The sequence below is a fragment of the Triticum urartu genome, chromosome 7, assembly GCF_003073215.2.
Source record: "Triticum urartu cultivar G1812 chromosome 7, Tu2.1, whole genome shotgun sequence".
NCBI lineage: Eukaryota > Viridiplantae > Streptophyta > Magnoliopsida > Poales > Poaceae > Triticum > Triticum urartu.
Genome location: NC_053028.1, coordinates 513565259 through 513587616, shown reverse-complemented (window position 1 = coordinate 513587616; position 22358 = coordinate 513565259).

The window sequence follows — 22358 nt, the reverse complement described above, 5'->3', positions numbered from 1 at the left end:
CCATGACCCAAATGTAATCCCATTTCTTGTGGTTTTTTATGAACAAAGAGTTGCTTTACCCCAAAAAACGATAGAAATTTTTTACTAAAAAGCTGGTGATGTGTGTAGTTTCTTAAACTGGCCCGCCCATTAATTATCTTGAGGAGGTAGCATCGGCGCGTACTGTAGAATCACCCAAAGGGAGCAACAAATTGTCAAAAGAAAAACAAGGTGTGTGCGGTGCGGATGGAAAATCCATCCGTAGAGATTGTTGATACTCTTGTAAAAGATAATATGATAATCACCTTGCAATAAAAAGTACTTTGATATAAAAAAAACAAGGGAACAACAAGTGAGAGGGTTCCGTAGAGCCTCCCTTAGCGCGGTGGCACGGATGAAGTGTGGCATACTGTCCTTGTACTCATGGTACAAGAAAGAGTGATGTGTTTTATCTTCTTTGTCAGTGTCGTTGTATATCCCCTCAGCTAGGACCGCTGCTCCGACGATGGTTGGCAGGAGAGTTTGATTCCACGCGCGACATATGTTACAAACCCAATGAAGGTTATGTGTTGGTGTAAAAGCAATGGTGTTTTGGAGACGCAAATGCCATTGTGCGGGAACAAGTCTCTTCGACTCCTTCCTCATCCTGACCTTGTGGTCTTTTGCATTGAGGTGAGCATGGTCATGTAGCCCGTTGATCGTTATGTTGAATATCGAGGCAATGGCAGTGTACCCAGTCCTAAAACTAGGGAGTCATGACTCTGGTCAATGGCGATAGCCGATAGGTGAAGCATTTGTCCCGCTGTTACAAAGCGGATTTTGATGGGCTGACTAAAGCTTGTTTGAGGTGATTTGGACCTGTGCATGATCTCATGTGGTTACGCTTGATGTCTTCCTTTTCAACTACTTCTTCAGCGTCTCGTGGACAAAGTCAGAAAAACATACCAGGTCTTGGCGGGAGACCAAGGCCGGCAAGATGTTGTTTGTTTTCATTTGCACTACTAGACCTTATTTATCTTCATCTGTTTCGTAAAAAACACTTCTATTTTTTTCTTCAAGCATTATCTTCATCTATATGGGACTATTGGCTCAAGAAAAAAATGTACATGGGACTAAACTGCACTAAACACTTTTTTAGAAAAGGATACTGCGCTAAGCACTGCTACAGGAGATTTCACAAATGAACATCGCCGATTGAGGTACTAATAATAACTAGCCTGATGCACTACAAAACGAAGGCCGTACTTACCCGTCAAAGATTCTACGCTCGTTATCAGTTAGCTTGCTTGAGGAGAAAAATATTTACATTTAGAATGTGAAACATATATCATTAGATTCAGTGTAAGACGTAGTCTCATACTTTATATATTTGGTATTCTAAATAGAAATAATTTTCTTTATAAACTTGGTCAAAGTTTGTAGAGTTTGACTTTTCAAAATATCTACACATATTATATTATTGAACGGTAGGAGTATATCTTATCGCTTGTTATTGATTAAGGCTTTGTACAATGCTAGGTGCTTAGAAAAATAAACCGGTTTTTCTAAAGCACCAGCTTCTATTTCTACAGAAGGGGCGTCTAATTAAGCGTCTATTTTCTACAAATAAGCATATGTGCTTTTTTTTTTCTCTAAACGTCTTGCATTGTATAAAGCCTCACTTTGACACGCTAGCCAGTTGTTGTAACAAACTACGTTTGCTACAATACGACGAGGTCGCGCGGCTTCTACATCCGGCGTAGAGTAGACGGAGCAGGGGAGAAAACTCTCTCGTTCGTGCGCGGCTCTAGTGGAAATCGAAGGCGACTTCGGCAGGGGAAGCCACGGTGCCGTACGTCGTCGTCGATCGCATCACGCAGCCACCTACCGCGCCCGCGCCCGTCTCCATGCATCGGCCATGAAGTTCCGCAGCGCTCTGTCTATCTCGAGACGGTTTCAACGGGATGGCTAGGGAAGCAGGATGAGCACGGGACTGCGACTGGCGGTAAACTAAAAACTACCGGTCGCTCGATGCGGCAGCGGTTGAGCAGATCACTGGACTGCAACAATTTCCACTGGTGAGCAGTGACGTTAGGTTTGTTTTGTGCCGCACGAAATGCCGGAAAAGTCCGAGTGACAGGCGCGGTTGCTGTGGTGGTCATGGCCATAAGCTCACCTGGTATGGTAATGGCATCGCATCGCATCTCCAACAACGACCTTCAAATCTCCGCAGCCGTCTGAACCAAAGTCCGCGTGATATGACGGTTCAAACATACTTTCTTTCGTAAACCGAAGACAAATATAAAGACTTTTCGGGCGTCTGGACAGTGCCGACATCCGCTTTTGACCACACTGGCTCATCCAAACCCATCCTCCTCGCCCGCGCGCCCCCGCCCGACGCCAGCTGCCCGCATTCATGACGTTGTAGAGCAGTCGTTCCACATTGAAGACGGTTCGGAGCGGACGTTACCTCTCATTGCCTCCACCACTAAAACAGTGCGCCAGTCGAGGGCGCGGCCCGCTGCACGCCCGGCGGAACACGCCTCCTCGTCACATTCAAACGTCTTCATGAAACCTGCGTGGAAGCCGAGAAACCTACTCCGGTTGCACGTCTGTTCACGAGCAGGACGGCATTAAACACAACGTCGGGCATGCTCTTCCCGTCTGTCTGCTATTTAAAGGAGGCCAGACGTCGGGCAAGAATCACACCACTCCGCTGCTCCCCATCTCCTCCTTCCGTCATTTTCTCCATCCTTCCGATGGCATCTGACGAGCAGGAAGAGCAGTTCTCCGGCATAAAAACCGGCTAGGTGGCCCACCGAGCCCGCCGTATACGAGCGAGGCAGCTCTCTGCTCCACCTCCATCGCCTAGCCCGACGAAGCAAGTGGCCCCTCCAAGCCGGCGTGTGGTTCAGCAACTCGCTGCTGCAAGCCAGCTCGTGGAGGAGTGGCAAGTTGCTCCAGTACCACACAGGGTGAGCACAGCGGCACGTGCATCATCGCTGCTGTAGACGACGCCATGTCATACTGCGCCTCCCATGCCTGCGACCGCGACATCAGTCATCAACGCGCGCATAGCCGCGCCCTGCCGGCAGGGTAAGAAGCCGACTATGTGGAGATCGACGAGTTGGTGGTCAGTGCGTCCGTGTCCACCGCCAACATTGAAGGAAAGTAGAACACGGAAGGTCGCCGCTGCTTGGTCCCAGGAAAGTCACCGTCGGCGCGTCGCTGCCTTGCACATCCGGTGACTTGTCCGGTTCTTTATCTCAAACAATCGTCGGCCCCTACCTGGGCTCCACGAAAGCGTAGGAGCCACCCTTCCCCTCCAGCTAAAGCACCCTCTTTGCCACTGAGGGAGTCCTGGATTAGGGGGTGTCCGGATGGACGAACTATACCTTCAGCCGGACTCCTGGACTATGAAGATACAAGATTGAAGACTCCGTCCCGTGTCCGGAAGGGACTTTCCTTGGCGTGGAAGACAAGCTTGGCGATGCGGATATTTAGATCTTCTACCATTGTAACTGACTCTATGTAACCCTAACCCTATCCGGTGTCTATATAAACCGGAGAGTTTTAGTCCGTAGGACAAGATACACATCAACAATCATACTGTAGGCTAGCTTCTAGGGTTTAGCCTCCTCGATCTCGTGGTAGATCTACTCTTGTACTACCCATATCATCAATATTAATCAAGCAAGACGTAGGGTTTTACCTCCATCGAGAGGGCCCGAACCTGGGTAAAACATCGTGTCCCTTGCCTCCTGTTACCATCGAGCCTAGACGCACAGTTCGGGACACCCTACCCGAGATCCGCCGGTTTTGACACCGATATTGGTGCTTTTATTGAGAGTTTCTCTGTGTCGTCGCCCTCAGGCTCGATGGCTCCTACGATCATCGATAGCGATGCAGTCCAGGGTGAGACCTTCCTCCCCGGACAGATCTTCGTCTTCGGCGGTTTCGCACTGCGGGCCAATTCACTTGGCCACTTGGAGCAGATCGAAAGCTACGTCCCTGGCCGTCAGGTTAGATTCGGAAGTTTAAACTACACGGCTGACATCCGCGGGGACTTGATCCTCGACGAATTCGAGCCACTGCCGAGCGCGCCGCACTGTCCCGACGAGCATGATCTAGCTCTGCCGCCGAACAGTGCCCTGAAGGCCGCACCCGCATCGGCTCCGATCCTTAATTCGGAGCCAACTGCGCCGATCGAGGATGGGCGGTTGGACGCCGCCTCGGGGGCTGCGATCCCAACGGCGATTGAGCCGAACACCAGCCCCGCACTCCGCGAGACTCGTGACTCCAAGGAGCCGGACTCCTTTCCGGACTCCGAACCCTCTGCGCCCCAGCCAATCAAATCCGATTGGGCGCCGATCATGGAGTTTACTGCCGCGGACATCTTTCAGCACTCGCCTTTTGGCGATATTCTGAAGTCACTGAAGTCTCTTTCTTTATCAGGAGAGCCCTGGCCGGACTACGGCCAGCAAGGTTGGGATTCGGACGATGAAGAAATTCAAAGCCCACCCACCACCCACTTTGTAGCCACTGTCGACGACTTAACCGACATACTCGACTTCGACTCCGAAGACATCGACGGTATGGACGCCGATGAAGGAGATGATGAAGAACCAACGCCTACTAGGCCCTGGAAAGCCACCTCGTCGTATGACATATACATGGTGGACACCCCAAAGAGGAAGACGGCGATGGAACAGCGGAGGATGACCCCTCCAAGAAATAGCCTAAGCGCCGACGTCAGCGGCGCCGCTCAAAATCCCGCCAAAACAAACACGGTGATTCCAGCACGGGAGATAATAATACTCTGGAAAGCGCCAAAGAAAACCCCCTCCAGCAAGATTTAGCACAGGAGGATGGAGAAACCAGCCCTCACGAGAGAGTGGCAGACAGAGAGGTCGAGGACGATAATTATATGCCTTCCTCCGAAGACGAGGCAAGCCTCGATTACGACGAATTCGTCGCGCCAGAGGATCCCGTCGAGCAAGAGCGTTTTCAACGCAGGCTTATGGCCACGGCAAGAAGTCTAAAAAAACAGCAACAGCTTAGAGCTGATCAAGATTTGCTAGTCGACAGATGGACTGAAGTCCTTGCGGCCGAAGAGCATAAACTCGAACGCCCCTCCAAGAGCTACCCAAAGCGCAGGTTGCTACCCCAATTAAAGGAGGAAGCACTTGATGTAGCCGACCGGCCACCTCGTGGCCGCGACAGAGAGGCCTCTCAGCCCTCCACTCAAGCCGCACCCCGTACCAAGGCACGGGACTATGCGCCGGACCTACGAGACATGTTGGAGGACAAGGCTAGACAAACAAGATCGATCTATGGATCGCGTGGGCGCCCCACGGCTCGAGACAACATCCATCATGCCGGCCACAAATTCGGCAGGGCCGAACACAGTAGACAAAGCTCATTGGAGCTACGTCATGATATAGCCCAGTACAGAGGCGCCGCACACCCACTCTGCTTCACAGACGAAATAATGGATCATCAAATCCCCGAGGGTTTCAAACCCGTAAACATCGAATCATATGATGGCACAACAGATCCTGCGGTATGGATTGAGGATTATCTCCTTCATATCCACATGGCCTGCGGCGATGATTTCCACGCCATCAAATACCTCCCACTCAAGCTTAAAGGACCAGCTCGGCATTGGCTTAACAGCTTGCCAACAGGATCAATCAGTTGTTGGGAGGACCTGGAAGCCGCATTCCTCGACAATTTCCAGGGCACTTATGTGCGACCCCCAGACGCCGATGACCTAAGTCACGTAATTCAGCAGCCAGATGAATCGGCCAGGAAATTCTGGACACGGTTCCTAACAAAGAAAAATCAAATAGTCGACTGTCCGGACGCCGAGGCCCTAGCAGCCTTCAAGCACAATATCCGTGACGAGTGGCTGGCCCGACACCTTGGATAGGAAAAGCCGAAATCTATGGCAGCACTCACGACACTCATGACCCGCTTTTGCGCGGGAGAACAGCTGGCTTGCTCATAGCAACAATATAACCAAGAACCCTGGTAATTCGGACACCAGGGACAGTAGTGGCAGGTCGCGTCGCAACAAACAGAAGCGCCGCATTAACGGCGACAATGTAGATGATACGGCAGTTAATGCCGGATTCAGAGGCTCTAAATCCGGTCAGCGGAAAAAGCCATTCAAAAGGAATCCTAGGGGCCCGTCCAGTTTGGACCGAATACTCAACCGCTTATGCCAGATACATGGCACTCCTGAAAAGCCGGCCAATCACACCAACAGGGATTGTTGGGTGTTCAAGAAGGCAGGCAAGCTAAACGCCGAAAACAAAGACAAGGGGCTGCATAGCGATGACGATGAGGAGCCCCGGCCGCCGAACAACAAGGGACAGAAGGGTTTTCCCCCACAAGTGCGGACGGTGAACATGATATACGCAACCCATATCCCCAAGAGGGAGCGGAGCGCGCGTTAAGGGACGTATACGCGATAGAGCCAGTCGCCCCAAAGTTCAACCCATGGTCCTCCTGCCCGATCACCTTTGATCGAAGGGACCACCCCACTAGCACCCGTCACGGCGGCTTCGCCGCATTGGTTCTAGACCCAATTATTGACGGATTTCATCTCACTAGAGTCCTTATGGATGGCGGCAGCAGCCTGAACCTGCTTTACCAGGATACAGTGCGGAAAATGGGCATAGATCCCTCGAGGATTAAGCCCACCAAAACGACCTTTAAAGGCGTAATACCAGGTGCAGAGGCCAACTGTACAGGCTCAGTCACACTTGAAGTGGTCTTCGGATCTCCGGATAATTTCCGAAGCGAGGAGTTAATCTTCGACATAGTCCCGTTTCGCAGTGGTTATCACGCACTGCTCGGGCGAACCGCATTCGCTAAGTTCAATGTGGTACCGCATTACGCATACCTTAAGCTCAAGATGCCAGGCCCTCGAGGAGTAATTACGGTCAATGGAAACACCGAACGCTCCCTCCGAACAGAGGAGCACACGGCGGCCCTTGCAGCGGAAGTACAAAGCTGCCTCTCCAGGCATTTCTCCAGTCCGGCCACTAAACGACTGGACACCGTCAAGCGCACCCGGAGTAACCTACAACAAGACCGCCTGGCACGATCCGAGCAGGCATAGCAATGCGGCCCCAACCCCAACCCTCGCAAAAAGGCGACGTCAGTACTTCGCGTACATAACTATGCTCTAGAGATACCATGGGCATAGGGGGAGGGGCACCATCATGGCACACCCAAAACACAGCTTCAACTGTACCAGGGGCTGCCGATTTTTTAATTTTCTCTTACTTTCAGGACTCCACTCTTCGGAAGGCCTGTTCGGCAGTTCAATTGCCGCACAAACGATGCAAGAACCAGGGAAGCAGACGAGCCGTGTCGCATTATGGAACTCCCAGGTGGTCTCTATCACGAGCAGTATACCTGTTTCGCATATTATTCCGCAGCTTGCCCTTGGAGCGGACATGTTACATAGTCCAACCTTTTGCTTTTTGTATCGTTCTGCTTTGATCGCAGCTCTTTTTAATAAACAATGCATAGCTTTTGTCTATTTTTACATTACTCTTTTTCTTTATATTTATATATGTTCCTTAACGACATGTTGTACCCGTACACTTTGGTACGGCCAAAATACGCCAGGGGCTTCAGTACCCCGCAACATGGTGTGAGAAGTTCGAACACTTTAACAAGTACGGCACCCCAAACTTATAGCATTATATGCATCGGCTCCGAATCATGTCTTGGGTCAATAGTTGGGTTTGCCCGGCTCCTATGTTTTGGTGCCTTACATTCCGCTATATCGGCTAAGGTAGCACTAGGAGAACCACTGCGATTGTGTCCCGGTTGAGCTGGGTTGAGCACCTCAGTGGAGAAAGCTAAAACTGACCGTCATGATGAGGCGAGAGCTGGTCGCTGTTTGAGAGGTCTTTTCGAGTCCTTAAAGGCTTATGCCGCTTAGGGCGAGGAGCCGGTTCTGTCTGGCCAAGGCGTGGATAGCGCCCCGAACTCGGTCTTCCGAATACCAGGGGCTTCGCCGAAATTTAAAATTATAGAATTTTATGGCTAAGTGAGAGTGTTCACGCATTATAGTCCGATTGCCTTGTTCGTTGGGCTGAGCGCCTCCCTCGAAGGACCCAAACATGGGAAAAAGAGCCCTCAGGTTTATCCCCGAACACCCCAGCACTAGCGGCCCGGGGGCAGAAGCCGACGACTTGCCATCTCTCAGAATTGATAAACAGCCGCACAAAAGGTATTATTTTAAATTCAAACAGCATTGTTTAAGCGCATATGAACAAGTTTTCAGCGCACAGGACAAACGAGCGAGTTTTATTCAAAAATTACATCCATAGAACATTCATTCGCCACAAGGCGGGCACCCTTCAGAACATCCTTATAATAATTTTCGGGCTTGCGATGCTCTTTCCCCAGCGGTGGCCCGTCCTTCACAAGCTTCTCGACATCCAGCTTGCCCCAGTGCACCTTCGCACGGGCAAGGGCCCTACGGGCACCTTCAATGCAGACGGAGCGCTTGATAACTTCGAGCCTTGGACAGGCCTCCACCAGCCGCCGCACCAGCCCGAAATAGCTCCCAGGCTGAGCCTCTCCAGGCCACAGCCGAACTATGAGGCCCTTCATGGCCTGTTCGGCCGCCTTGTGGAGCTCGACCAGTTGCTTCAACTGGTCGCTCAGGGGCACGGGGTGTCCAACCTCAGCGTACTGAGACCAGAACACCTTCTCCGTTGAGCTGCCCTCCTCGGCTCGATAGAATGCGGCGGCATCAGATATACTTCGGGGAAGATCTGCGAACGCGCCTGGAGAACTCCGGATTCGGGTAAGTAACAAGTAACTCACGCTTATGTGTTTACTTTGCATAAAGAATGCCTTAACCGCCACTATCTTCTTCACCTCATCCAACTCCTGGAGGGTCTTCTGGGATTCGGCCTTGGCAGACTTGGCACTTTCAGTAGCCGCCGCGAGCTCGGACGCTCGCGTCCTTGAGTCACGCTCCAAACTCTCATGTTTTTCCATGAGAGCCTGGAGCTCTTGCCACACCTTGCCAACCTTGGCCTCATACTTTTCTCGCTCAGTGCGCTCCGCGGCCGACCTCTTCTCGGCCTCGAGCAGCGCTTGCTTCAGGGTCCCCACCTCAGACGTGGCCCCTACAATAGCCACGATACTCCTGTCATTTTTCGCAATTGCACCTTTTTATACACATTTATACAAGGTATTTTCTTACCTTCACTGTCCTCGAGCTGCTTCTTGACATGTCCGAGCTCTTGCTCGGGCCGCTCGAGGTCCTGCTTTAGCACGTCCACTTCCGCAGTCAGTGCGGCGGACGCCAGCGGGGAAGCCTGCACACGCATATTGACTTCTTTTTGTTAGACTCCTGCAAATTTTATTTGATCCTCTATTCGGCTTTTCTTCCCGAACGCCAAACAGAGCATCAGGGGCTACTGTCTATGCGGTAATGTTATTTACACATTCTTTACTTACCTCAAAGCCTGTTAAAAGGCTTGTACAAGCTTCAGTCAGTCCGCTCTTGGCGGACTGAACCTTCTGGACCACCGCACTCATAATAGTGCGGTGCCCCTCGTCGAGGGAGGCGCCTTGGAGCGCCTCCAACAGATTGTCCGGCGCCTCCGGATGGACGGAGGTCGCCGGCGCGGCGGGCTTGCTCCTCTTAGAAGGAGGTCCCCCACCGGACTCTAGAACCTTTGAAGGTTCCGGAGCGGTGTTCGGCCTAGGGACGGACTTGGAGCCCTGGGGGGTTTCGTCCCCTTTACTCCTAGAGTCCGGGAGGTCACCTTGCGGCGCCTCCAGGACCACCTCCTCCCGGATTGGAACTTGCTGGGACAACACTTCGGTGTCGTCCGTAGGGCGGGGGGAGGAAGCCGTCGGAAGTGAGTTCACGTCCGACGAGTCCAGTGAGCCGCTCGACGACGCGTCGAGCCGGTCTTTGGGTGGGCTGCATAAATATATCCGACATAAGGGAAAGCTGTGCAATAATCAAATACTATGAAATCACTTCGGTATCCGGATACTTATGATTTCGCCAGGGGCTTGGCCCTGGGCGGCCACTCCTCTTCGCCGTCGTCGGCGTTGGTGGAGTAGTCCGGAGGAGGGGTTCTCGCCTTCTTGGACCCCTCGGCCTCCCCAGTTGGGGCGGCCTTCCTTTTCTTCCCTTCCCCCGCTGGAGGGGGAGGAGTTTCTTCTTCCTCCTCCTCGTCTTCATGGGAGGAATGCGCCTCGGAACCGTCGGATGATGGATCTGACGCCTCCTGGCACCGGGCACTCTTTCGAGTCCCCGCGGCCTTTTTCGCGGCCTTCTTCTCCGGCACCACATAGGGTGCCGGAACCAGCAGCTTCGCCAGGTGGGCATCGGCTGGGTCTTCGGGCAAAGGTGCCGGACAGTCGATCCGTCCGGACTTCGCCTGCCAATCCTGTCAAAGGTAAGGGAGCTTAGATCCCGCACAGAGTTAAACTATGAAAAACTAGTGCCCTGTAAAAAATACAAAAAAGCTTACCGCGCTAGCGTGACGCTGCGCGCTGAATCCGCGATCCTCGGTAGCGGATGCGGGAGCCTCGGTGCCTTTGAAAAGCACCTTCCAGGCATCTTCGTACGTCGTGTCGAAGAGCCTGCTCAGAGTTTGGTGCCGCGCCGGATCGAACTCCCACGAGTTGAAAGCCCGTTGTTGACACGGGAGGATCAAGCGGATGAGCATAACCTGGACTACATTGACAAGCCTGAGCTACTTGTTCACCAGGGATTGGATGCATGTTTGTAGTCTGGTCACCTCCTTTTGGCTGCCCCACGACAGGCCCGTCTCTTTCCAGGACGTGAGCCGAGTTGGGGGTCCGGACCGGAACTCGGGGGCTGTGACCCACTTAGGGTCGCACGGCTCGGTGATGTAAAACCACCCCGATTGCCACCCCTTCAGGCTCTCTACAAAGGAGCCCTCGAGCCAGAGGACGTTGGCCATCTTGCCAACCATGGCACCGCCACACTCCGCCTGGCTGCCGCGCACCACCTTCGGCTTGACGTTGAAAGTCTTGAGCCATAGGCCGAAATGGGGATGGATGTGGAGGAAAGCCTCGCACACGACGATAAACACCGAGATGTTGAGGACAAAGTTCGGGGCCAGATCGTGGAAATCCAGGCCGTAGTAGAACATGAGCCCCCGGACAAATGGATGCAGAGGGAAGCCCAGTCCACGGAGGAAATGAGGGAGGAATACCACCCTCTCATGGGGCCTGGGAGTGGGGATGAGCTGCCCCGTTTCGGGAAGCCGGTGCGCGATGTTGCTAGCCAGATATCCGGCCTTCCTCAGCTTTTTGATGTGTCCCTCCGTGACGGAGGAGACCATCCACTTGCCTCCCGCTCCGGACATGGCTGGAGAAGGTCGAGGCGAGGAGTGCGGACTTGGGCGCTGGAGCTCGAGTGCGCAAGAATGGATAAGCAAAGGAGGAAGAAGGCGTAGGTGAAAAGGTGGATCCTTATCCCCTTATATGGGTGGACACAACTACATGTCCCCACCAGCCTGGTAAAACTCGCTTATCTCCCAAGCGCCGTAATCAAAGGCACGGTTGGGTTACCCACGCCCGTATTGATGAGAATCCCGGAATAAGGGGACACAATCTCTGCTTTAACAAGACGTGCCAAGGAAACCGCCTCGCATAACGCGCTGAGATGGGACAGTAAAACGGTTTGAATAAAAGCTTGGCCGTGGTGTGATGTCACAGTATAGAATACGTCAGCAGATTAGATTTGTGTAAATATTATTCTCTCTATGGCAATATGTGGAAACTTATTTTGCAGAGCCGGACACTATCTTTGTGTTTGAAATCTTCTATGAAGTACTTGGAGGAGGAACCCGCCTTGCAATGCCGAAGACAATCTGCGTGCCGGACTCGTCGTCATTGAAGCCTGGTTCAGGGGCTACTGAGGGAGTCCTGGATTAGGGGGTGTCCGGATGGCCGAACTATACCTTCAGCCGGACTCTTGGACTATGAAGATACAAGATTGAAGACTCCGTCCCGTGTCCGGAAGGGACTTTCCTTGGCGTGGAAGGCAAGCTTGGCGATGCGGATATTTAGATCTCCTACCATTGTAACCGACTCTATGTAACCCTAACCCTATCCGGTGTCTATATAAACCGGAGGGTTTTAGTCCGTAGGACAAGATACACATCAACAATCATACCGTAGGCTAGCTTCTAGGGTTTATCCTCCTCGATCTCGTGGTAGATCTACTCTTGTACTACTCATATCATCAATATTAATCAAGCAGGACGTAGGGTTTTACCTCCATCGAGAGGGCCCGAACCTGGGTAAAACTTTGTGTCCCTTGCCTCCTGTTACCATCGAGCCTAGACACACAGTTCGGGACCCCCTACCCGAGATCCGCCGGTTTTGACACCGACAGCCACTCCGATGAACGGCACAGCCGAACATAGGGAAGATACAGGGGAAGAATATACCTACGGGGCTCCTGGCAGTCCGATGAGCGGGCTGCCAGACATAGGGAAGACAAAGAGATCCGTCGCAGCAAGCCGTAGACGAGCGTAGTGTATCCGTGTCTTGGGAATGGAGCTCCGCACGGCCGGACGTGCACATAGTTTTACCTTTTGTAGTTAAATATGTTTAAAATGTAAATGTTTTCATCCGGTTTGTATGGAATCCGTTATGTTAATTTCATCTGGTTTGTTGAAAAAGAGTTTTAAATGTATACGGGTAACGTTGGATGGCCGCCTACAGCATCCATGTATGCGGAGTCCCCCCCCACCACACCCCCACCCGTCCGCTGACAGATGCCGAAGAAAATTTATGGGACGCCGTTGGAGATGCCCTAACATATCCTAGTCGTGCCTACATGCTATCTCGTTCTTTAGTACTTTTTGGACTCCGACTTGAAATTTTGAAACAAAATATGGGGCGACAGAAATCCATTCAGGTTAAAAAGTAATCTCGGCTTTAAATTTAGGCACAGTTATTTTAGGCTTTTAGAATAAGCTGACGAGGGGGCAATATTTTGGGATGCTGAAATGTGTGGATTTAGAGAAATGAAAAACTCTTCAGATCTCAACGACAATCCATTCAACTATGGAGGTTTTATCTTAAGCTCCTAAGATTCCAGATAAAGGAGAATCATGTGCAGAGTTTCTCTCAGTGGATAGACAATAATTTGTAATCCCATGACTCAAGGCATTGGCTAGCCTCCTTCTTAGAACCATAGCCTTTTAAGGTCTTTCTTTTTGTTTTTTGCTTCTACCTCCTCTCTGTAACATACTGTTTTTCTATTTATAAAATTACCGCAGAACTATTGTTATGGTTTGCGGGTTAAAAAAACAAGGGGCAACTTATTTCCACAGCATGCCATAAGCCCCAAAAGAACTAGCCCTTAGTCGACCGCCATAAGTCCAATGCAAGATGTGAACAATGTTTTATCCTTTGTGACCTTAAAATTCGCCTCCTATTGTCTTTCAACGTTTACAATTTTATTGGTCAAAACCTAACACTTGACTCCTCCCTTCCCCATACTCGCCTCCTACATCCTCATCCTCCCTTCCCCTCACTATTGCTATAGAGAAATGGACGAGCAAAGCCTCGACACTGGTTGATGAAGGCGGCGGCAGGAGGTCTCTTGTCCGGTAGCCTTTGGTAGCGAGATGTGATATGGGCGATGACCTGAGGCAGAGGGTATGGTTGTGCAGCGTGGAGACGGTGTCACGGCCCTACCTCGTGTCCCTGTTGCAGCACAAAGGTCAACGCTGTCGTGGTCTGGTTGGGGAGGCTGTGGTGGCTCCGCCATGGCCACCAGTTACAGCTCCATCACCTATGAACATCCGTGTGGCACCGTCTCAACTCACCACGGTGACGGTTCCAGCAAAAAAAAATGTCGCGACACACTTCGCCGTGGTTGTAGCATCATCGTCGTGGGCGTTGCAACTTCTTGACAAACGACCGTAGCATCTGTTGTCACCGATTGCGGCCTTCGTCGTTCATTGTTGTAGCATTTGTCGTCGCTGGCCAGCAGGCCCGAGCCCAAGGGGGTGCAACCTGTGCGCTCGCACAGGGCTCACAGTTTTTAGGGGCCTCACATTTTGTACGCAGTAGTTCCTTTAAACAGCGTTCTGGGCCCCTATTGCATGTCTTCCTCGGTCTTCCATCTGGGTCCTTGTTAACCTCTGTAGATGGCCTCTTCGGTTTCCCCTCTGGCCCTTGCTCTGATCGGGATGTATGCCTCGTCTAGCGATCGATCTAGACGAGCGGAGCGACGAGGTGACTCTTTGTATTTTCCTCTCGCGCTGGCGACCATCGACATAGCACGGCGGCTGGTTAGGGCTCCACCAGACTTCAGTCCCCCTTCTCACAAATCCCCGGTCGAGAGTACCGGTTCCGTTCCAACATGACAGGCTATTTTAGCAGTCAGGAGGACCGATGGCATGGCCAGGAGTGGCCGAACGGCAGCCGACAGGAGGACCTGATTCACCAAAGGAAGGAAAATTGAGGCCATGTCTGGATCTTCGATGTTTAAGCATCGTTGCGTTGATAACCGGTGATCCCGCCAGCCCTTGATTTTGAGTTCCGATTTTAGCCCACTGTTTAGTTCTGCTAAAATCTTATAGTTAATTTTTTCCTTTCATCTATTAGGTGTCTAGTATTGCCAAGAATACTAAAAGAATGATGTTTAAGTGAAAACTGTTGGGGAACGTAGTAATTTCAAAAAATTTCCTACGCACATGCAAGATCATGGTGATACATAGCAACGAGAGGGGAGAGTGTGATCTACGTACCCTTGTAGATCAACAACGGAAGCGTTTGGTTGATGTAGTCGTACGTCTCCACGGCCCGACCGATCAAGCACCGAAACTACGACACCTCCGAGTTCTAGCACACGTTCAGCTCGATGATGATCCCCGGGCTCCGATCCAGCAAAGTGTCGGGGAGGAGTTTCGTCAGCATGACGGCGTGGTGACGATCTTGATGTTCTACCGTCGCAGGGCTTCGCCTAAGCACCGCTACAATATGACCGAGGTGGAATATGGTGGAGGGGGGCACCGCACACGGCTAAGGAATGATCACGAAGATCAACTTGTGTGTCTAGGGGTGCCCCCCTGCCCCCGTATATAAAGGAGCAAGGGGAGGAGGCCGGCCGGCCCCTATAGGCGCGCCAGAGGAGGAGTCCTCCTCCTAGTAGGAGTAGGACTCCTACTAGGAGGGGGAAAGAAGTGGGGAGGGAGAGGGAAAGGGGGGCGCCGCCCCCTCTCCTAGTCCAATTCGGACCAGGGGGGGAGGAGGCGCGCGGCCCACCTCTGGCAGCCCCTCTCTCTCTCCACTAAGGCCCATATGGCCCATTACTTCTCATGGGGGGTTCCGGTAACCCCCCGGCTCTCCGTTTTCTCCGAAATCACCCGGAACACTTCCGGGTCCGAATATAGCCGTCCAATATATCAATCTTTATGTCTCGACCATTTCAAGACTCCTCGTCATGTCCGTGATCACATCCGGGACTCTGAACTAACTTTGGTACATCAAAACTCATAAACTCATAATATATAACTGTCATTGAAACCTTAAGCATGCGGACCCTACGGGTTCGAGAACAATGTAGACATGACCGAGACACGTCTCTGGTCAATAACCAATAGCGGAACCTGGATGCTCATATTGGCTCCTACATATTCTACGAAGATCTTTATCGGTAGGACCGCATAACACATACGTTTGTTCCCTTTGTCATCGGTATGTTACTTGCCCGAGATTCGATCGTCGGTATCTCAATACCTAGTTCAATCTCGTTACCGCAAGTCTCTTTACTCGTTGTAATACATCATCTCGCAACTAACTCATTAGTTGCAATGCTTGCAAGGCTTATGTGATGTGCATTACCGAGAGGGCCCAGAGATACCTCTCCGACAATCGGAGTGACAAAATCCTAATCTCGAAATACGCCAACCCAACATGTACCTTTGGAGACACCTGTAGAGCTCCTTTATAATCACCCAGTTACGTTGTGACGTTTGGTAGCACACAAAGTGTTCCTCCGGCAAACGGGAGTTGCATAATCTCATAGTCATAGGAACATGTATAAGTCATGAAGAAAAGCAATAGCAACATACTAAACGATCGGGTGCTAAGCTAATGGAATGGGTCATGTCAATCAGATCATTCACTAATGATGTGATCCCGTTAATCAAATAACAACTCCTTGTTCATGGTTAGGAAACATAACCATCTTTGATTAACGAGCTAGTCAAGTAGAGGCATACTAGTGACACTCTGTTTGTCTATGTATTCACACATGTATTATGTTTCCGGTTAATACAATTCTAGCATGAATAATAAACATTTATCATGATATAAGGAAATAAATAATAACTTTATTATTGCCTCTAGGGCATATTTCCTTCAAGTCTCCCACTTGCACTAGAGTCAATAATCTAGATTACACAGTAATGATTCTAACACCCATGGAGCCTTGGTGTTGATCATGTTTTGCTCGTGGAAGAGGCTTAGTCAACGGGTCTGCAACATTCAGATCCGTATGTATCTTGCAAATCTCCATGTCTCCCACCTGGACTAGATCCCGGATGGAATTGAAGTGTCTTTTGATGTGCTTGGTTCTCTTGTGAAATCTGGATTCCTTTGCCAAGGCAATTGCACCAGTATTGTCACAAAAGATTTTCATTGGACCCGATGCACTAGGTATGACACCTAGATCGGATATGAACTCCTTCATCGAGACTCCTTCATTTGCTGCTTCCGAAGCAGCTATGTACTCCGCTTCACATGTAGATCCCGCTACAACGCTTTGTTTAGAACTGCACCAACTGACAGCTCCACCGTTTAATGTAAACACGTATCCGGTTTGCGATTTAGAATCGTCCGGATCAGTGTCAAAGCTTGCATCAACGTAACCTTTTACGATGAGCTCTTTGTCACCCCCATATATGAGAAACATATCCTTAGTCCTTTTCAGGTATTTCAGGATGTTCTTGACCGCTGTCCAGTGATCCACTCCTGGATTACTTTGGTACCTCCCTGCTAGACTTATAGCAAGGCACACATCAGGTCTGATACACAGCATTGCATACATGATAGAGCCTATGGCTGAAGCATAGGGAACATTTTTCATATTCTCTCTATCTTCTGCAGTGGTCGGGCATTGAGTCTTACTCAACTTCACACCTTGTAACACAGGCAAGAACCCTTTCTTTGCTTGATCCATTTTGAACTTCTTCAAAACTTTGTCAAGGTATGTGCTTTGTGAAAGTCCAATTAAGCGTCTTGATCTATCTCTATAGATCTTAATGCCTAATATGTAAGCAGCTTCACCGAGGTCTTTCATTGAAAAACTCTTATTCAAGTATCCCTTTATGCTATCCAGAAATTCTATATCATTTCCAATTAGTAATATGTCATCCACATATAATATCAGAAATGCTACAGAGCTCCCACTCACTTTCTTGTAAATACAGGCTTCTCCAAAAGTCTGTATAAAACCAAATGCTTTGATCACACTATCAAAGCGTTTATTCCAACTCCGAGAGGCTTGCACCAGTCCATAAATGGATCGCTGGAGCTTGCACACTTTGTTAGCTCCCTTTGGATCGACAAAACCTTCTGGTTGCATCATATACAACTCTTCTTCCAGAAATCCATTCAGGAATGCAGTTTTGACATCCATCTGCCAAATTTCATAATCATAAAATGCGGCAATTGCTAACATGATTTAGATAGACTTAAGCATCGCTACGGGTGAGAAGGTCTCATCGTAGTCAATCCCTTGAACTTGATGAAAACCTTTTGCGACAAGTCGAGCTTTGTAAACAGTAATATTACCGTCAGCGTCAGTATTCTTCTTGAAGATCCATTTATTCTCAATTGCTTGCCGATCATCGGGCAAGTCAACCAAAGTCCATACTTTGTTCTCATACATGGATCCCATCTCAGATTTCATGGCTTCAAGCCATTTTGCGGAATCTGGGCTCACCATCGCTTCTTCATAGTTCGTAGGTTCATCATGATCTAGTAGCATGACTTCCAGAACAGGATTACCGTACCACTCTGGCGCGGATCTCACTCTGGTTGATCTACGAGGTTCAGTAGTATCTTGTTCTGAAGTTTCATGATCATCATCATTAGCTTCCTCACTAACTGGCGTAGGTGTCACAGAAACAGTTTTCTGTGATGCACTACTTTCCAATAAGGGAGCAGGTACAGTTACCTCGTCAAGTTCTACTTTCCTCCCAATCACTTCTTTCGAGATAAACTCCTTCTCTAGAAAGTTTCCGAACTTAGCAACAAAAGTCTTGCCTTCGGATCTGTGATAGAAGGTGTATCCAATAGTTTCCTTTGGATATCCTATGAAGACACATTTCTCCGATTTGGGTCCGAGCTTATCAGGTTGAAGCTTTTTCACATAAGCATCGCAGCCCCAAACTTTCAGAAACGACAACTTTGGTTTCTTGCCAAACCACAGTTCATAAGGCGTCGTCTCAACGGATTTTGATGGTGCCCTATTTAACGTGAATGCGGCCGTCTCTAGAGCGTATCCCCAAAACGATAGCGGTAAATCAGTAAGAGACATCATAGATCGCACCATATCTAGTAAAGTACGATTACGATGTTCGGACACACCATTACGCTGTGGTGTTCCGGGTGGCGTGAGTTGCGAAACTATTCCACAATTTTTCAAATGTACACCAAACTCGTAACTCAAATATTCTCCTCCACGATCAGATCGTAGGAATTTTATTTTCTTGTTACGATGATTTTCTACTTCACTCTGAAATTCTTTGAACTTTTCAAATGTTTCAGACTTGTGTTTCATTAAGTAGATATACCCATATCTGCTTAAGTCATCTGTGAAGGTGAGAAAATAACGATATCCGCCACGAGCCTCAATATTCATCGGACCACATACATCTGTATGTATGATTTCCAACAAATCTGTTGCTCTCTCCATAGTACCGAAGAACGGTGTTTTAGTCATCTTGCCCATGAGGCACGGTTCACAAGTACCAAGTGATTCATAATCAAGTGGTTCCAAAAGTCCATCAGTATGGAGTTTATTCATGCGCTTTACACCGATATGATCTAAACGGCAGTGCCACAAATAAGTTGCACTATCATTATTAACTCTGCATCTTTTGGCTTCAACACTATGAATGTGTGTGACACTACTATCGAGATTCATCAAAAATAGACCACTCTTTAAGGGTGCATGACCATAAAAGATATTACTCATATAAATAGAACAACCATTATTCTCAGATTTAAATGAATAACCGTCTCGCATCAAACAAGATCCAGATATAATGTTCATGCTTAACTCTGGCACCAAATAACAATTATTTAGGTCTAATATTAATCCCGAAGGTAGATGTAGAGGTAGCGTGCCGACTGCGATCACATCGACTTTGGAACCGTTTCCCACGCGCATCGTCACCTCGTCCTTAGCCAATCTTCGCTTAATCCGTAGTCCCTGTTTCGAGTTGCAAATATTAGCAACAGAATCAGTATCAAATACCCAGGTGCTACTGCGAGCATTAGTAAGGTACACATCAATAACATGTATATCACATATACCTTTGTTCACCTTGCCATCCTTCTTATCCGCCAAATACTTGGGGCAGTTCCACTTCCAGTGACCAGTCTGCTTGCAGTAGAAGCACTCAGTTTCAGGCTTAGGTCCAGGTTTGGGTTTCTTCTCTTGAGTAGCAACTTGCTTGCCGTTCTTTTTGAAGTTCCCCTTCTTCTTCCCTTTGCCCTTTTTCTTGAAACTAGTGGTCTTGTTGACCATCAACACTTGATGCTCCTTCTTGATTTCTACCTCCGCAGCTTTCAGCATTGCGAAGAGCTCGGGAATAGTCTTATTCATCCCTTGCATATTATAGTTCATCACGAAGCTCTTGTAGCTTGGTGGCAGTGATTGGAGAATTCTGTCGATGACGCAATCATCCGGAAGATTAACTCCCAATTGAATCAAGTGATTATTATACCCAGACATTTTGAGTATATGCTCACTGACAGAACTGTTCTCCTCCATCTTGCAGCTATAGAACTTATTGGAGACTTCATATCTCTCAATCCGGGCATTTGCTTGAAATATTAACTTCAACTCCTGGAACATCTCATATGCTCCATGACGTTCAAAACGTCGTTGAAGTCCCGATTCTAAGCCGTAAAGCATGGCACACTGAACTATCGAGTAGTCATCAGCTTTGCTCTGCCAGACGTTCATAACATCTGGTGTTGCTCCAGCAGCAGGCCTGGCACCCAGCGGTGCTTCCAGGACGTAATTCTTCTGTGCAGCAATGAGGATAATCCTCAAGTTACGGACCCAGTCCGTGTAATTGCCACCATCATCTTTCAACTTTGCTTTCTCAAGGAACGCATTAAAATTCAACGGAACAACAGCACGAGCCATCTATCTACAATCAAGCATAAACAAGCAAGATACTATCAGGTACTAAGTTTCATGATAAATTTAGGTTCAGTTAATTTACTTAAAGAACTCCCACTTAGATAGACATCCCTCTAATCCTCTAAGTGATTACGTGATCCAAATCAACTAAACCATGTCCGATCATCACGTGAGATGGAGTAGTTTCATTGGTGAACATCACTATGTTGATCATATCTACTATATGATTCACGCTCAACCTTTCGGTCTCCGTGTTCCGAGGCCATATCTGTATATGCTTGGCGTCAAGTATAACCTGAGTATTCCGCGTGTGCAACTGTTTTGCACCCGTTGTATTTGAACGTAGAGCCTATCACACCCGATCATCACGTGGTGTCTCAGCACGAAGAACTTTCGCAACGGTGCATACTCAGGGAGAACACTTCTTGATAATTAGTGAGAGATCATCTTATAATGCTACCGTCAATCAAAGCAAGATAAGATGCATAAAAGATAAACATCACATGCAATCAATATAAGTGATATGATATGGCCATCATCATCTTGTGCTTGTGATCTCCATCGAAGCACCATCGTGATCACCATCGTCACCGGCGTGACACCTTGATCTCCATCGTAGCATCGTTATCGTCACGCCAATCTTATGCTTCCACGACTATCGCTACCGCTTAGTGATAAAGTAAAGCATTACAGCGCGATTGCATTGCATACAATAAAGCGACAACCATATGGCTCCTGCCAGTTGCCGATAACTCGGTTACAAAACATGATCATCTCATACAATAAAAATTTAGCATCATGTCTTGACCATATCACATCACAACATGCCCTGAAAAAACAAGTTAGACGTCCTCTACTTTGTTGTTGCAAGTTTTACGTGGCTGCTACGGGCTTAAACAAGAACCAATCTTACCTACGCATCAAAACCACAACGATAGTTTGTCAAGTTGGTGCTGTTTTAACCTTCGGATGCCACTGTTGGGGAACGTAGTAATTTCAAAAAAATTCCTACGCACACGCAAGATCATGGTGATGCATAGCAACAAGAGGGGAGAGTGTGATCTACGTACCCTTGTAGATCAACAACGGAAGCGTTTGGTTGATGTAGTCGTACGTCTCCACGGCCCGACCGATCAAGCACCGAAACTACGGCACCTCCGAGTTCTAGCACACGTTCAGCTCGATGACGATCCCCGGGCTCCGATCCAGCAAAGCGTCGGGGAGGAGTTCCGTCAGCACGACGACGTGGTGACGATCTTGATGTTCTACCGTCGCAGGGCTTCGCCTAAGCACCGCTACAATATGACCGAGGTGGGATATGGTGGAGGGGGGCACCGCACACGGCTAAGGAACGATCATGAAGATCAACTTGTGTGTCTAGGGGTGCCCCCCTGCCCCCGTATATAAAGGAGCAAGGGGAGGAGGCCGGCCGGCCCCTATAGGCGCGCCAGGAGGAGTCCTCCTCCTAGTAGGAGTAGGACTCCTACTAGGAGGGGGAAAGAAGTGGGGAGGGGGAGGGAAAGGGGGGCGCCGCCCCCCTTCTCCTAGTCCAATTCGGACCAGGGGGGAGGAGGCGCGCGGCCCACCTCTGGCAGCCCCTCTCTCTCTCCACTAAGACCCATATGGCCCATTACTTCTCCCGGGGGGGTTCCAGTAACCCTCCGGCTCTCCGGTTTTCTCCGAAATCACCCGGAACACTTCCGGTGTCCGAATATAGCCGTCCAATATATCAATCTTTATGTCTCGACCATTTCGAGACTCCTCGTCATGTCCGTGATCACATACGGGACTCCGAACTAACTTCGGTACATCAAAACTCATAAACTCATAATATAACTGTCATCGAAACCTTAAGCGTGCGGACCCTATGGGTTCGAGAACAATGTAGACATGACCGAGACACGTCTCCGGTCAATAACCAATAGCGGAACCTGGATGCTCATATTGGCTCCTACATATTCTACGA